The 18,262-nt window shown below is 42.6% G+C and overlaps 2 long non-coding RNA genes across 2 annotated transcripts in view; one reads left to right on the forward strand and one right to left on the reverse strand.

Annotated features, from left to right (window-relative positions):
- Positions 1–12,142, forward strand: part of LOC133211372 (uncharacterized) — a 52,972-nt gene extending 40,830 nt beyond the window's left edge. Inside the window, exon 9 of the long non-coding RNA XR_009725187.1 lies at positions 11,173–12,142. This is a non-coding gene — a long non-coding RNA (uncharacterized LOC133211372). The remainder of the gene's footprint in view (positions 1–11,172) is intronic.
- LOC133211374 (uncharacterized) lies at positions 6,987–17,049 on the reverse strand. Its single transcript, XR_009725189.1, has 3 exons — positions 15,086–17,049; positions 7,423–7,535; positions 6,987–7,263 (listed from the first exon to the last, which is right to left on the reverse strand). It is a non-coding gene; the product is annotated as an uncharacterized LOC133211374 (long non-coding RNA).
- Between the last annotated feature and the right edge of the window lie 1,213 nt (positions 17,050–18,262).

Genomic DNA, 18,262 nt, shown 5'->3' on the forward strand with positions numbered 1-18,262 from the left:
GTGCTTCACAACTCCCCTAGGAAAGTGCACAGAGGTGTGCAGGGATCACCCAGCACTGAAGGGGAAGGGAAACACTTGACTTCAAATACAGATGTTTCAAGCAGAGTCTGTAGACTTTGGAATTTCCATGGGAATGTAGGAAATGGAAGATGTTGATCACATTTGGAGTTGAATACCGAGCTGGAAAGCCAGACTGTTCATGCTGTCACTTCTTCAATAACATCAGTGGCAGTGAATATTTTATTCTGTGCTGCACCCAGAAGGAAGCCTTTCCTCACCTCGGTTGCTGTGGGTATGACATACCACAGTGAGGAAGAGCAGCCTCTATTTAATAATACTGGGTCTTGTTCAGGCTAAACGCACTTTTGGTGGCTTCTCTGTGAAGTAGAAGCTGGTGTTCCCTTAGCTGTGGTTACTCCGTTGTTCAGGGAGTGCCGCATACTGTACTGATTCTTGATAACAATCAACATTTATTTGATTTAACAAATCCTACTGCTAGTACCTTGAAAAACATCTATTGCTCTCATTTTCTCCTCCACCTACAAGGGGTTATGAATACTGCTTACTACCCATAGTACCAGTGGGAGTACTGGTACACTTGTTCCCGATTCTGAGCAGCTGTACTCTGTCAGAGTCTTGATACTGGTGGTACTTTGAGACTCTCTCAAAATCTTACAAATAACTTAGTAAATAACCTGTACACTTCCAAAAGGAATTCAAATTCCTCTTGCTTCAATGATCCTTTTCCTAAGAGTGAAATGATCTTAACATTTCTTTCCAAATGCTTTTTAGAGTGTTCCTCATTGGCTTCCCTTCATTGTGAAAAGCTGTTTCTGGTTTCTTGGACTGATTTTTCACTCACATAGTTAATCTTCTTCTAGCTTCTGATAAGCTGCCAAATGTTTAAAATCTGCTTTGGTATTCCCTTGTAAAAGAGGTTGGATTTTCCAGAGTTCATCACTGTAAGCTGTTTCTCAATGTTCAGTGTTTATTTTGCTGTAAGATCTTTATAGTGAACTAACGCACAAACAAAACCCCCATTTTACTGGTTATTCATTGCCAGGAATATGAACTGTCATTGCACTTCTAATGAATTCCATCGTTTCCTCTAGCACAAACACTGCTCTTCTCCCTGTTATGATTTTGTCCAGACTCAGTGGGACTCTGGTCTCTGTGCTGTTGCAGATAGTGGCTGGTTTTGGAGCTCTTCAGGTGTTGTTAGGCTACATGCTGTATGTAGATCATTCTGGAAGTACTTCAAGTGAGCTTGCTTCGTGCCTCAGTCAATACTCGCAGTTTCCTCCCTGAAAGGAGTGGTTTGTACTCCTTTTACTGTGTTGTCACAGTGCTCGTCCATCACAAGCAGACACAGTTTACCCGCTGTACATTAATTAGTGCCTTGCCTTTTGCTATAGTAAATGTGGCTCTGGAACTCAGATTTATAGATCTGTACCTACAGGGCATATTTATCATCATCTGGTCTGACTTTGTGCAAAGTACAGGCTGGGGATTTATGCCTAGGTACAGAATCAATTAGGATGATACTTGAGGAATAGGAATCTGGGCAAGAGCAGTAGATTCTTTCATCAGATTTCATTAAAAATCCGGTCATTTGTCACTTGGCATTTTGCAATAGGACTGATTTATAAGGAAAAAGCTCTTGGTGGGCTGATAGATTTTTGGGTGTTCTATTTGAATTGAAAGACTTTCCTGAAGCATATTCATCAGTATGGTAGGTGATCATAGAGTCACAGACTGGTTTGGGTTGAAGGGACCTTAAAGCTCACTGAGTTCCAACCCCCTGCCATGGGCAGGGACACGTTCCACTAGAGCAGGTTGCTCCAAGCCCCATCCAGCCTGGCCTTGAGCATAGCCAGGAATGGGGATTTTCTCCGCTTGGACATTGAGCCATTGACCACAACTTTTTTGAGTGAGGCTGTCCAGCATAGACAGAGTATTTTGAGTGTATTGATGCCCATGGTACTTCCTGCATGTTTCTTACATAGGCTAGAAGATTTGACTTCCACGTCAGGAGCTGGTCATTCTCATACTATACCTGAATATTTCCCGTGATCATCCCATTTCGTTTCACAGTTCTCTGTGAAAAGCATTCTTACTCTGGTCAGATGCATGGGAAAAGCTACTGTTGGTGGTGGTGGTTAATTTTTCTTCCATCATATATGAGTTTGTGCAAATGGGATTTTGCTCAGCCTTCAAGTCTGCCAATGTATCCCACCTCCTGTGGTGCTGGCCATCTCTAGCACCAACATCACACAAGTGTGTGTAATTTGCCTGGGCAGCAACTTGGCAATGCAACACTAGAGTCCTCCTGTGTGCCTACAAGATCTTGTATTGCTGGCATCATGAAGTTACAGGCATCATGAAATTACAGTCATACTTGCAAAACACCTTTTTCATAATGGTCTAACTGGTTTTATTTCAGCCTTGGACCCAGAATGAGGTCTGGGCCCATTCTTTTAAGCACTAGAAAATTGCATTATAAGAAACAGTTTTCTTGCATTTCTTCATGAGTGTAATACAAAGAACAAACTAGATACTGAGCACCATGAACCAAGGTGTCAGTGAAGTAGTATTCTCTTGGAATAACAAGTAAATATTTGCAGGAAATATAAGAGTAATGCATCTTTCTAGGTATCCTGGCTCCTTCAGGATGTATGGGAAGACTATTTCTTGCTCCTTTAAAATGAAGGCCATTACCCTCCTCAGACTCAGGCTGTGGATGTATAAACCATGCTCAGCATGTCTGATTCCTGGCATCATTTTTTACACACACCACAATCCCAACTTTGCTAAGTATTTTGTAAGCATTTAGAAAAACTGAAGAAGTATGTGCTCTGACCTCGGCATTGTCCTTGTGCTGTTCAGATATGGAGAAAGTGGAGAGCTTTCTTGCTCAATGCCTCTGATATCTGTAACCTTTCTTTCTCAGGAAGACCCACACTCTCTATCATCTTTAAAATACCCCCACGTTATCCTTGTATGTACCTATGATGATGCATCCTCTGGTTTTCATTAGCAACATACTCACTTAACTATTGTTTCTAATGGTTTAAAATGGGCTACATTGATGTCTGTTATTGAGGCCTGCAAATATTTTTCTGCTCAGTGCTATTCTTTATCACTTAAGAGAAGCAAGCAGTTTCATTTGGGAGTTCAGTTTTCATGCACATTCAGAAGTCTGGGTTTTCAGCTTTGCATTTGAAGAAGTTTTTTTGTCTTTTCTGGCACCTTTCCTTATAGCTCTATTGGAAAGTTCAAGCATTTAAAGTGCCTTTTTGAACTGCCTGAGACCTGATCATCAGCAATTTGGTTCTCAAATGTTGTCATCCAATGTCTAAGATTCTTTTTACCCATTAGTTTGTCAAGGAGCATTTTGGAGAGGCTCAGAGCAAAAAGAAAGTTGTGTGTAGGCAGAAGAAAAATTGCTCAGGATTTTCCTTGCTGTTTAAACCTGTAAGGCCTTTAAAGTTCATATGGTGCGGTTATTCTGGATACTTACAAACACTAACCAGGATTTTTTCACCAAGTGCCAGATCAATGAGACATGTCCATTGCGCCATCTAACAAGGAGTAAGTGCTTATTAAGAGAACCTCCAGGCTCCCCAAGGTACAGAAAAGTTTGAACTGATGCATAGGTTGTTGTGTTGATTCTTTTATGTAAATGTCAAATTCAATCCATGCCCGTTTTTATCACCACTAAGCTAAACTGCTGATGGGAAGAATAGATCCCATGCAGCAGTTTCCTCCTTTATTTATGACTTAAGAACAGCTTCATCAAATAGCCATGCCTCACAATACAGACCATCTGGTTGGCAGAAGTGCCCTGTCATCAGACAGCAGCAATTACACCAAGGTCAAACAGCATCTCAGTTACAAGGCAGGCCAAGTGACAGAGAGGGGAGCTGCTCAGAGTTATACAGACCTCAGGCTAGATTAATCTTTATATTTAATGCACACAGCCCCTGTTTTGGGGTGGGTTTTTTCTTTAATTTCAATGTCAGACCAGAGGAGGTTTCACCACAAGTGAAATCAAGATTAAAGTCTAACTAACAGTGGACTACAACAGGAGATATTGATCTGAATTAACGTTTTTGCTTTTAATTCATCTTGCCATAATCCAGCAAGCCTGAGCTGTTTAAATTGATTTTGGTGGGGAGCACTGATGGGATGACAAACGAGAGTGCTTAAGCAAAAAAATTACTTTCTTCCCCTGAAAACCTTTCTGTTTTCCTTTATTGTTAATACCTAATATTTGTGGAAGAACTTCCAAGCTTGTTTGGCTGTTTCTCCAACTTACTGCTCCGTGCCACAGGTCTCTGTATGTACAGTCTAACTGCCACTCTGTCAGAACAGTTAGGTCTGAGATGGCTTTTTCTTTGTCATGTCCCTGTCAGAACTCACTGAGCACTTTCCACAAAGTCACTTGGGATCTCTGTGGCAGAAACATGGTTTTGGAACCACAGTCTGGGATGCAAACTATTGGACACTCCCCTCTCTTTATGGGGTGCCATCATCTTATTCTGTTATTTATATATATATGTGTATATATATATAAATATAATATCATATGTGTCAAAGATGGGAAGACCCAGAGAGGCTTGACACATTGATACCCATAGCCAGATTCATGTTCCAACAAACCCAGCTACACACAGCACGCAGCCACCATGTCCATCAAGTTGCTGATGCAGAGTCACAGATTTTATAGCTCATAGTGACTCCCTCTTCGGGTCTGCTTCATCCAGCAAGAGAGCTGTGAAAGCTGTGGGAGCTTCTCCTCCTCTGGACTTGTAACATGTTCTGTATTTTCAGTTAGTACCAATGTTGGCCTAACAGTGAGTAGAGTATTTTGTTCATGCTGCTAAGGCCCATATTGTTATAATAATTCAGAGATCTAATTCATAGATATTTCAATTCAAGTTAAGACATACTGACCTACATGTGGCTGGATCATCTAGAGGCTCTGTAATGCAAAAATTAATTAGAAGTGATACACAGAAACCCAATCTGTTTTCTGATTCTGCTGATTCCAGCATATATGGATGTAATGCAGTGACAGCTAGGAAATGTGTAGTCATGAGTTTACGATTGTTGCATGCTAGAGGAAGCCTGGTTCTTCAATAACAGCACAAAGCATCACTCCCTGCAATATGTACATGTGTCTGCTGGTGTTCCAAGTGGCACTGGGTGGGGCCATGAGGAAAACCAAGAGCAGCTGTGGTGGTGAAACAGGGTCAATAAAAGCTTGAATTATTGTTAACATATGTACCACTGTAATAAACCCCAGTTTGATCACTTACAAGAGCAGCATATTGCTGAATAAACCCCCTCTGGATACGTCTGTATTCCAAAGCATGTCATAAGGAAAGATTAACAGTTTTGGAAAGGGATCTTTTCCTTGAGATGAAGATTTCATTTCCTTGCCTGGTACTTTTGGAAACCTTTCAGAAAGCTGAAAGCAAAATAAAAAACTCATAAGCTGGTGTGTTAAACCTGAGCAGTGTCTTGTTGAGCACAGTGATCCAGCCCAAAGGGTGCTGGGGTCATGGGAAGGCCAACTGCTCTCTGATAATTAGGCTAAAAAAGAATTGCAAAGTTATTCTGAGGCTGGTTTTGTTTTCCTAAGGCTTCTAAACCAAGTTTTGCTGTAAGAAAATGGTCTAAAACTATGTTCTCAGAAAAGTTGTGTTTCTGTTATACAGGGTTGAAAGAATTTCACATCTGCCTTCTGCCCCTTCATTGCAATTCCCTCATAAATGTTTAGGTCTTTCTGGTTTCACCTCTTGGTAATACCCTTCTGCCCAAATCCCACCCCAACACTCACCGTGCCAGTCATGATGACAAATCTGCATTTAGTGACAATAGCCTGGATGACTTCAGGAGATGAATAAATGAGTCTTATCATTGGTTTTGCCACAGTGAAATTCTCCGCTTTAAAGCAACAAGTATGTGTGGTATTGATTCAGCCTTTTTTTCTCGAAATAGACACAATCAAATAATACTCTGACAACACTATTTTTTTCTTATTAAATAAATGTATTTTCACTTCTCAGAACTCCCACAGTGCCACATACAATAGCCTTTGAGGGAGAAATGATCGGTGTCATTTGGAAACAGGAATCCTTTTTGATTATGTGTTTTTGGCAGTCTGAAACCCTCAGCAGTGAGTACACGGATAATACATATTTCACTCTAGTACATTTTTCCTACCCAATTCAAACAAATGTTTAAGAAGTGGACATTTATTTCTATTGCATGAGGAACTCTGAGTTCTCTGCTATGGGGAATTATGATGTATGGGTAACAATTCAAATACATGATGATGGGAAGGCGATGCTAGAGCTCACGGATGGGATCCTGTGTAACAGCTCCTCCCTTAGGTCAGAAATGGGATTGAGCTCTTGAGCTTCAGAGCTGAAAACCTAAATCCTCACCCGGGAATTAAAGAACTCCTACCTGCAGCAGCAGCAGCAAAATCTTACCCCTGTCAGCAAAGCAACAGTAAGGTGGCTACAGATGCATGCAGTACTGGAGCGGGGAGCATTTACACAAACAAGATGCTTTATTTTTTATTCATGAGTAGAAAATAGGAATCCGTTCAAAACAGAAGAGCAATCCAAAACTGAAATATGACATTGAGAAATGAAAGAGAGAGAAGACAAAGGAACGTGCAATGTGCATTATTTGTCATATAGCTAACTACTCAGAGCAGGCACTTAACTCTTAGTTGAGTCCAGACTGGGCAATAGAGGAAGCTGGGGGGGGAACAGAAGCACTTCAGAGTGAGTGGTGGTGCTGGGAATTGCTGTGATATAAGACAGAAAGATAACATGAAAATGTGAGTTCAGGATTGGTAGTGTCATAGTGGATAAGCTTTGATAGCAATGGATAATATTCCGAACGGACAAAGGGTATGGGGTTAGCTGGTGGAGCAGGTGACCGGAGGAGCAGCACACTGCAGACAGCATGTAAGCAGGAAAGGGGAGAGAAAGACAATAGTGAGGGGGACTGCAAGGGTAAGGATGAGGCGAAGGACTGGCAGCAGGGGAGGGTGACACATGTCTGGTCTATAGGCTAGTGGAGCATGTGTTATGTGCTGCTTTATGAGCACGGAGCTGTCCCTGAGCTTGGAAACGACTCGGTGTATTTGAAAGAGAAAAAGAGATCCTAGGCTGGCCAATCCCTGAGAAAACAGTGTACATGTTGTTTTAGTGCCATTCTGAGGAGCAGTCTGTAAATTCTCTTGAAATAAAAGAGAAGTGGCCTTTTTATTGACCAGCAGCTCTTCCCCTGCGCTTGCTTTTCTCAGAATAATTTAGGCTAGAGCCTGCAGTGAAGTGTAAACACCCTGTGCTTGTAAATAAGTGAGTTTGGGTAGTGGAATACATGGAACCACGCTACCAGAGTGTTCCATGTGGGTTCATTTCCCTGCCTTCTCCACGCTGTGCTTGTACACCCAGCTCCAGGGGGCTGTTTTGGGAGCAGTGTATTTCCTAATCAGCAGCACTGATGTCCTGAAATTAGAATAATTAGAAGGTTAAAATCGTGTCGGACCTCATCAGTTCGTTGATGAGAAAAGAACCTTCAAGGGAAACTGCAGATATTACTGATAACGGTGAAACTCTTCTCTCCAAGGTTATCAAGTAGTCAGTGCCCCAAAAAGTCTTGGGGAGTTTGGGGCATACTAGCATATAGTATAGCTGAGTGCTGTTAAAAGCTTCTGCCTTCTGCCCCAGAGGAACTAAATATCAGTAATGGGAGAAATGTCAAGTTAATAAATCATGGGATCTTCTTTCGGAATCAAAAAACCCACATGAAATTCAGTGCTATTTCTTGGCCTGTATTTTCTTTTTATATTCTATTTCCACATGTACTCATCCTCTGCTGCATGCATCTAAATTGCAGTGAGCTGTTTGTGTCTGTACAGCTTTCTGCAGCTGTACAGAGTCTGTACGTTGGGTACCCAACGTGCAGAATCTCCCTTGCAACACTGACTTTTCTGAAGGGGCTGGCAGTAGGTTTTTCACTTCGAGTCTTTGAATCTGAACCTTGTGAGACAAGGAAGAGACAGCAAGCAGAAGCTTTCATGTGTCTCACAGCTGCCTTCCTATCCCAGTCAAGATCTGATTTCATTCTGAAAGGTCCTATTGTTTCCAGTAAGGACTGTGAAATACTTACTTGCTGAGTGACAGTGAATGGAGGGGCAGCTGGGCGAGCAGGGGAGGTTCTCCCCAGCAACTCACAGCTGTGCACTGGGATGGCAGATGTGAGGATTTGACACCCCCTTTCCCCCCAGGACAGAGGATGGGAAGCTGCTGTTGTCAGCCTAAATGAGACTTTGCATGGCAAATACCTTTCCAGATCTGAATAACCCCCATTTTCCCAAAGAGATAGTCCACTTTTATACAAGTTATTCCCAGAAGGAATATGTCAGATTTTTGATTCAGGTTATTGACTAAAAAGAGAAATTTTATATAACATGGACAGGCTAACACAAACAGTGTGTGAGAATGAATGCACACATCAGCTTTGATAGGCAAAGGGCACATGTAACTTCTGCTTGTTTTTCTTGACTCCAGGAGCCACACTTGGCATCTTCAGCCTGGTTTTATGGAAGTAACTTCTGCACACAGCTATACAGTTTCTAGCATTTATTATTTTGTCCATAGTTGTTCAAGTGCCTGCTGCTTTGTCCTTTCCAATGGGAAACTATTCTACTAGTCTCAAATGCGTTATTCGCAGTAGTCATACTGAGATTTTATATTCCTTTGTTTCATTCCCTTGCTCCTGAATTTTTCCTGTTATTCAATGAGCAAAACCACTCCTTTTTTTTTAAGGTGTTACAGACTTAGTAAGTTTGAATCTTACAGTTTGTTTTCGCGTCTCTCGTATTATTTATTGGTTGGTTGAATAGTGAGCCTGCAGTTAAAGTTCGGGGCTTTCTGAGGTTTGGACTAACTAGTAGAAGGCTAAATATGTTAATTCACAAAGCAAAAAAGCTTCAGATGTCGCTCAAAACTCCTGCAGCAACAAGGAATAAATTGTAAGGGAACAGTCCAAAGTTGAAAGGTCTCACAATCAAAATCCAGACACAGGGACAGAAAAGAGACCAGAATTTATTTCACGTCTGTTTTGGAAGTGACCAAAGTAGGAGACAGCTGAGGGCTTCCTTAAGTTGCACTTCTCATTTGTCTGGAGTTGGAGTTTGTGCGAAACCAAGAGTTAGAAGTTGAGCAGCTGCTAATGTTGACAAAGGGCCTTTTGTCATGATCATTGTGTTATACCCTACTGAGGGGTCTTGTGGTGGAAAATACAGGTGAAGATTGCACTGCCCATTACAGAGCAGTGGGCTCACCCGATCTTTCTTTCCTGTAATGGCGTGTTCATATACTTCAGCAATGGGATATTTAAGAATTGGGCTAAAGCAAAAGGCTCCAGCTGCTCTCTCCTAGACAGGAATGTTCCAGAAATGCATCCAGTGGGTGGCCTAGGTTCTGTCAGTTGTGATACTGATGTGTTCAAGCAAGAGGCTTCACTGACTCATGTATGGCCAGGTACATAAAGACACTGCAGACAGCAAGCAGCTGTCTCTAGACAGACACGGCGTTCAGCGGAACTGGCAGGAGCAGCACAAGCTGTTATTTGGCTGGGAGAGGGAACAATGGCATTTTCTGAAAGCTGGTCTTAGTCTTGCCGGGAGGGAGTTCCTGCTGGGAATGAATGCCTTTTGCATGCTACTTTACCCTGGCCATCAACAGCCCCTGGTTGTTGGAAGTCTATAAATAAACCAGGACAAAAGCAGATATCTGCATGGAGTCTGTAAGTGCTTTTAGGAGGGAGGGTAATTGAACCTCTAGGAAGGCAGACCTAACATCAATATTCATTGGCCTGTCCATGTTCCCGAAGCCCTTGAGTCAAATCATCCTCAGATTCCCTACTGTCATCCCAAGAGAGGTCTTGACATCAGGGGGTTTAGACTGAGATGACATCAAGGTCAGACCTGGCTCTTCTTTCGAACCCAATTCTGAACTGCTTCTAGCAGTCTGTTATCTCTTTTCCTGGGCCAACAATGAAGGACGTCAACTCCTGTGGCCTAAGTAGCTGCTTAGTTCAATGGCAGAACTTGAAGATCAGATGTATCATAGAATCATGGAATGGTTTGGGTTGGAAGGGACCTTAGAGATCATCTAGTTCCACTCCCCTCCCATGCACAGGACACTTTTCTCTAGGTGAGATTGCTCGAAGCCCATCCTATCTGAATAGGTAGAATAGGTGTCGATCAAAAAGCACAAGCCCTTTAAGAGAAACAGTTCTACATCTACACACACATGCACACACTTCAAAATACTTGTCTCTACATAAAACTACACGCAGCCATAATGCTAATTTTGCCCAAATAAAGCCAAGTCCATATCTGCAAATGAACATACACCAACACACACTGCTCTGCATGAGCACATACCTGAATCCAGGTGCACAGTCCACATTCTCACCTTCTTTCTGCAGAGTGACCTCCAGCACGTGAATAACCAAGCTCAAACACTCAAACATGTGAGTTCATGTCAACAAAAAGACTTCCACAAATAAACTGTAGGGCACATTCATACATTGCAATAAAAATGCTCTTCAGCATATTTGCATATACAAAAAATATGGAACAAAACTCCCACAAGCAGCACATACACACACACACACACACACACACACACACACACACACACAAAAGACAGGAATCACTCAGCAGCTCCAGTGTTTATGCTGGCAGGAGGATGTCAGTCACTGAGCAGCCTGCCTCCAAACAGATGTTTGATTGTTTTTGGGTTGCGGTTTAATTGTTGGATAGTGTTCCAGCACTCAGAGGGGATCAAAAATACTCTAGGTCTGCAGCTGCAGCAAATGCCAGCCTTGAAACAAGGCGGATTCTGAAATCATTGCTCGGGGGGAAACTGCTTGCACAGGAAACCTTAGCCAAGCTCTGCATTAATACTGCTTTGAAGTCAGAAAATTAATCTCTGCCATTTAAAAAAGTTCTGTTTTTTCAGGGCCTTTTGTAAGTTTATCTAAGCCAAGCCAAGTCCTCCTGGGCAACTGTGACAGTTTATTGACTTGCCCAGGCGTAGAGTCTTTACTGGATCTCTCTCCATTTTCCAGAAAATCTTCCCTGGATTCTGTCCTGCACTTCAAGTTTCCTGGTGGAAGTGAGGAGCAACTTGTTAGTCAGTCTTAGTCTTAATTGCCAGTCAGTTTTTATTACACTAAAAGAGTCGCTTGTTGTAATTGACCTTTGTCGAGAAGAATGCGTATGCAAGACTGCATCTCTACTTCTCCAGCCACCTAAAGTACCAGGTTGCATTATCCAGATGTGCCACTGGAAGCAGATGCCAGGACTTTAAGCTTGGTGGTAGATGAAGGGCTGTATGGGATATGCGCTCTACATTTAGTTTAGGTTTATGGAAAGGAACAGAAGGGAACATGTAGCTGTTCTCCTAAGCACTAGATATGAGAGACATGGAGAAGCTGAGTGATGGGTAGGGAGGTATTCAGAGGATCCCCCTGGGAAAACTTTACCTAGGACAATCAAAATAAAAATCCTAAATGTGCCTTTAACAGCCATTTTGGATTCACTTGGAAGGATGGTTGCATCACTGACTCTTGACTCATTATATCATTTGGGAACATAAGTAGACAGGACAGTGTTAGACCTGTCGTTGTGAAGATACCGGGATCCTTAAGGAGACCTTACAATTGCCTGCTGCAAGAAAAGCAGATGGGATCTGTGTCCAGTAAGTGCTTTATCTTGCAAGTAGCTTGGGATTCAGAATGTTGTATAAGATCTGTTATCTACAGTGCAAATGTAGAGCATGTAACTGTGGTTTCCTTTGGGTTGAGAAGCACTAAATGCTTGCAAGTTCTTGTGATTGTTGTGAATATGAATGAATCCTCTGGGTGGCCTTTTAATAATATAATTGTTGTAGAAATAAATAAATAAATATTTTTTCTCTACTATTTTGAAATTAATAGGGATATTTCCTGCAAGACTGCAGAGGAAAATGATAGGCCCAAGCCCAGAAAGGAGCTTTCCTAGTTTCATCTGGTATTAAACAGTACAGACAGAGGGCAGATAGTAAATAGTTCTGTAAACCAATCCCAGAATATGCACAGAAGAAAATATCCTGAAAAGACAACCAAGAAAAGAGCAAAGAGCTTCTGTGCAGGGTCTGTCTTGTTCCCAGAATTCCACATGGATTCTCTGAGTGTCCGATGCAGTGCTACCTTGACAACTCCAAACTCAAACACTGTAGATTTAATAGGTGTCAGGAGCAAGGACTGGAGCAACAAACTAATGTAATGACCTCATGGAAGCTGCATGGCCAGCCCTAGGTTAGGTAAGCCTCAGCACAGCTGTCTCAACTGCACTCTCCATTACAGACTTCCTCGGCTCTGAAGTTTGTGCCCTATATGGGTTTTTTTCACTGACATTTTTCCATTTCCATTCCCTTCCTTCCCTTGGAAAAAAAGCAGGACTGTAATTCCAACATTTGTTCCAGTTTCTGTAAACCAGCACTCCTGCTGAACTGACCTGTCCAGATGGTGTTCCTTTAGCTCACACATCCCAGTCAGGAAGGTAGAGAAGCTGAAGCTTTTACAAATCTATATAGTACAATCTGGGGACAGATGAAAGCAGTGGTGGCCCTGCCTCAGAGCCATGTTATTTTCCTGCTGGATTTCTGCTGTAGCTTGTTTTGTCTTCCTGTAGTCTGACCCTAGATGATAGCTTTTTAATCTTTCCTGAGGCAAACCCAAATTCCTTGTCACATGCATGCACACCATCACACACAGTGATATGCTCACTCCCAGAACCCAGTAGAATACAAAATAAATACTTTTTTAATCTCTTTCCACTTCACCCAACATTCTTCCCAGACCTTGTGACTCTCCCGTATCTTATGCTTGACCTCTGTGTTAAATCCTTGCTCCCTCTCTTTTTCTACAGCTTTTCAACTAGGTTGAAAGTGTCTCCTTTTGAGAATCCATTTGCTACCTAACACCAGTTTCAAGATTTTCAGCAGGATGCTAAAGGCTCCTTGCTCATTGCTTTCTCCTCAAGCTGTTTTCCATGTTGTGTTAATTATTCTCTGCCTTTCGGAAACCCTTTCGGAAGTACTCTACCATACTACTTAAAACAGTCTCCTAAACCTTACTCCTCTAACAGTCACAATCAATGTAAATTGTCTGGGTTTACAAAATGAACCGTATTAATCCATAGAAAATATTTCTCTGATTCCATTTGTACATGATGAGCTACCCTGGAATCACTCCAGTTTAGACAACAGGCTGCCTGGAGCTGAGACTACGTGTTCTTCACTGCATTGTGTTGAACAGAACCCCTAACACAGTATTAAACTGAACAAAAAAGAAGCTCTGATTCAGGGAGTGTTGGATGGGATTCCATCCCTACTCCTGTTATGCAGATACTGTGAACTTTATCAACACTGGAGATTGCCCCAGTCTGAAAACAAGAGTCTTCTGGTCTGTACTAAATGAAAAGGCACTCAGCAAAAAACTCTCAGACACCCCAGTTTTCTGTGGTGGAATTCAAAGCACACATGTAAGTACTGATAACAGTGGGCTGCACTTGCTTCAGACCATGACTAAGCTCTTTAATAAGAGCGTTTATCTATGTAGGTAGATGTGACTGCCAAAGAGAGGTCTAAAGTAGCAAAAGGGTAAAACCACACATTAAAGAAGTCAAGTCATCTTAGTCTTACTGGAAAACTTGGGCAATGCAGAGATGGGACTTCAGAGGAAAAATAATTCATGACCAGGTAGAGTTAGATATCTGCATGCGAAAACAGATGCTTGTGAGCTTCACCAAAAATCAAAGAACTGTTCTGAGTCAAAAGCTTTCCTGTTCTGCAGGAAAGCCCCAAACTACAATCCAGGGAGCCAGTTTCTCAATTGTTTTTAAATTTACCCTTAACAGTTTAATGGTGCCAAAAGCCAGCAACAGATAAAGCTCAAAATGGAGAGTTCCTGGCATAAGAAGAATTTGTTATCTCCTCTGTACATTTCTGAGAGGAGATTTCAAAATGAAAATGAGCAGTGAGGAAAGGCTATTCCTACTGCATTGTTCCTGCCATGGGAAGAACAGGACCCCAGGAGTCCAGAATTCCAGTAAGCCAGTACTCCAGAAGTCAGGTGGGTCTCAGCCCTGTTACCAGTATACTTTATAATCACCTGGACAACTGCTATCACTTCCTCTATGGATTTTCAGTAGGGCAATGTCCAAATGCTGCACATTAAAGCTAACTATCTAGATAGGTGGCTGGGTAGATTGAGGTTGAATGGTCTGCTAAGGTCAAGCTTTGTTTCTCCTGTTCTTCCAGAAGGAACCTGCCAGTGCTCAGCCTGCTCTATGTTCAGAAACTCCCGAAGGTTTTCAGTCTGTCACTTGCATCAGACTTTTAAAGCCTATTAAGAAAATGTTGAAGGTAGTACAGGTTACCTAATTTAGTTCTGCTCCACTGCTTGAACTGAGACAGAGCTGCTAAACCGTGGTCCTGATGTTGTTCAGGTGTTGGCATTTGTTCAGCTAAACAAGTTCAAGTGAGCTGTAACTCTTGACAAAAACCACCCTTTTGCAAGTCTAGACTAAACCTAAGGGCTTTGAACACCAAGCACAAAGGGACCACGTTAGCAGAGAACCACGTTAAGCAGGACAGCTGTGAGTCAGACCTAACCACTGTGCTTCCAAGTGCCTGCATTGGAGCCTGCCTGAAGAATAATAATGAAAAAAGAGTCAAGCAACATATGTGAGAGTTCTGCTCTTTGCCTTTTCATGTGGCTGGCTGTTTTGTTAAGCTGCTCTTTGAAAGGACAAATAGGAACAGCATTCTTTCCTGCACAAAATCGCCACAGGTAGCTTTCCAGGAGCATATACATTTTTAAACAATTATTTCTACTCCCAGACGTGCTTTCTGCTCTGAGAAGCCACTTCAAACACTGCTCCCCACATAATCAGGATGCTTCTCCCCCCTCCAATTCCCTCCTTCCCCTCCACTACCTAGCTCAGCCGTGCAGCTCTGTTCTCACAAAGTTCTCCTGAGGGAGTCTCCTGTCTCCTCCTGCCAAGCGCTGCTCCGCTGCGGAATGGGATGGAGCATTAGTGCGATCCGCCGCTCATGCCAAAGGCTTGTCCAGAAGGGAGGTGGTGTGCATGTGCTGGCTGCGAGAGGGTTCAGGGAGGGGAAGAGATGAATAATTTATGCCTTTTGCTTTCCAGCCCTATCCGAGGCCCTTTTAATTCTTTCCTGTTTGTTTTTCTCCCTCCTGTGGCAGCATTTAGTCATCTCCTCACCAGTGTGCCTTTGAGAAGGGAAGGGAAATGGAGTGTTTTCCAGGAAGACATACCATTCTTCCCAAAGTGGGTTGTACAAATTACAGTTTAAGCAGACCAAACTCATAGGTCTGGGCTACTGAGAATGTTGCCTACAACCAATGCTGCTGTTAGGGAAGGGATAAAGTCTGAGCTAATCTCTGAGGCGTTGCTCAGAAAAGATGGTGTCAGCACACACTTCTTCAATCCTCTGAGACACATTTCCTTCATTTTATCTGGAACTGACTGGAGACAAAGCAGTAATGCACAGAGATTTGGAGAGCTGGGTGTAAACTGCAAAGAAAGGAGTAGGCATGAAGTAAACTTGGAGCAGACCAGCTCCAAGCATTCATCCTCTCTAAAGAAAACTCAACCACCCAGGCACAAGTGCTGTGTGCAGCTCTTACTAGTCATGACTTCTGCCAGTAGTATTAGGTCATATTCCTATTGCAATGGGGGGTCTGATCCTGCTTCTACTGATACAAAGGCCTCCCTTGACATTTTAATCTCCATGAGCTGAGGACTTTGTCCAAACCTAGTACCAAAACAGGTCCACATTGTGCTGGGATTCACTTTCCTATCACTTTACTCAACTCTTGTCATGCCATCCATGCCAGCACACCCAGTGCACTCATAATGGCTCAGACTTCCTTTAAATCCACATTCCTAAACCACCGTCTCTAGGGGAGACTAGTAAACCATTTTTTAAAACTAAACAAGAAATGTTCTCACTGATCTAGGATATAATTAACTGTGTTTGCCTTGATACAAACATTCTGTCAGGTTTAAATGAATATAAATGGTTGTTCAAAAATAAAGGAAAGGATTCTTTTTTAAAAGAGCATAGTTTGCTCTAATGGGATCTAATAACTCTTAATAGTTCTCCATAAAAGTAATAGTGTACTTAAATCTCCACTTGGCAATAATCTGGGGCAGAAAAAAGTGTGTTTTAAAAATGGGAACAGCTCAAGGCTGCACGTTCCCAGCCAGCAACAAGCTGAAACAATACAAAGAATCCAGATAATGAAGCACATATGTCTTCCCAGTACCGGGCGAGTCAACAGCTTCCTCATTTACACAATCAGAAGGGGGAAAATGGTCCCCCATTAATCTGGTACCTGAGGAGAAAGGGTGAGGGCTGCAGAACCAAATAGGCCCTTCTCGCAGTGGTGACCAAGATTTACACAAGTGAGCTTGCTTTGTGCTTTGATTTCTTTTCTCTTTTTCCAGCTCCTCTCTGTCTTCCTGGTATACACGTTTTCAAACCTAGGGACTCTGGGAAAGCAGATTAAAGGCAGCCCTAGAGGTTTATACAAACTACATGAGGCACATGGCAGGATGCCTGGCATGAAACATAGGGCCTGATTCATAAAACAGTTCAAAAGCATATATATAGAGTGTAAAACGGGGGGGTCTCTTGGCCATCAATTGTAGCAGTTTCTCAGAGGAGATGCAGTGGGACCGAGAGAAGCCCTTCAGGCTTCTATTTACAAGGCAAATGTCACATCTTGCACAGCTGGAAAGCCAGGCTGCAGTGACAGTGCACTATATTGAGCAACAGAAAACAGAAGGAACCTGTGTTGGTGCTTCTTTCAGTACTGTGAAGTAACTCCCTGAAGGTATTTTGACCAGGGCAAGAGTTAAGGTCTGATCGCTTGGCTTGCAGCACCCAGCTATAGCCATTGGAGTGTCATGTACAGCACCACTGCCAAGGTGTGATCTTTGCTTGATGTTACAAAAGGCTGTAAGACTGCATCTTCACTTGCTAGCTGTCTGTCACACTACACAATACCCTTTTTTACCCTGGATGTAAAAAAGGAAGGTAAAAGCAAAGAAACTGAGGGGGAAAAAAAAGGATTTCTTTTCAAGATGTACTTGAATGAAACCAGCAGTTTTCGTTTGGAGTTTTGAAGTAATTTGTAATCAACTCAAAACACTCCCAAATCTACTAGTCTAAGACAAAAGAGTGGCAACTTGTGCTCCTGTATTTAGGAAAATGAATTCCTTTTGAATTCTGAGTAATGTTTTGTTTTCATAATGGGAGTAAGGAATCCCCCCAGACTGACTGAGAGCAGATCCCATTAACTGCAAAGGCCAAAGGGGGAATTGACGAGTGATTTGGCTACGAAATGAGGTGAACTAATTTGCAGAGGAATGAAGATTTCTGAGCATCTGGTGGCTGGCCTGCCTATGATAGCACAGAGTACTGCATGCAAACATCAGGATTTGGCTTGCTTGAGAGCAGACAGCGATGGCCCCTGAGCTCTCTGGTGACTTGGAGCTTACAGAACTTCTCTGCATTTCCAAAGACTTGGGATTTTTTAAACTACGCTCTTTTTCCCTGCCCAAACATGTTCCTCGCTCTGCTCAAAGCAGCACTGACCACGCTACTTGGGCACACAGTCACAGCTGTGTCCCGTTTGTGTGCGCCATGGGAAGCAGATGTTGCCCTGTGCCATGTTATCGTGGAGATTAACCATGGACATGTTTCCAAAGGTTTGAAATTGGCAAACAATTGTTCTGGAGGCACTCCCACAACAGTGAAGCTTCGTTGGAGCTTATTGAAACTCTGTACGTGTGGATCTGTATGAACAGCCACAGATGACTGAAACAGCAAAGGGAGCCCTTGCCTGCTGCCAGAGCAGAAGGGATCCAGGTTAGTTAAGCACGGAAAGAGAAGGAAATCACTTCTATGAGTTCTGTTCCCCAGGAGCATGTGCTCATTTTCCAGAGTTAAGTTGGTTCTGATTTAGCGACTGAAAACTTGTAACTCAGTCTTCTAAACATTGTCATTTTATTACCTGAAGTAGACTTGGGTAACTCCTGGGTTTTCAGTGGGTGACCTTACCAAGAAGTCAGGGAAAA

This window comes from Neopsephotus bourkii, unplaced genomic scaffold (genome assembly GCF_033783945.1).
Source record: "Neopsephotus bourkii isolate Nb327-2 ecotype Australia unplaced genomic scaffold, CSIRO-AGI_Nbou_v1 NB_593, whole genome shotgun sequence".
Classification (NCBI taxonomy): Eukaryota; Metazoa; Chordata; class Aves; order Psittaciformes; family Psittacidae; genus Neopsephotus; species Neopsephotus bourkii.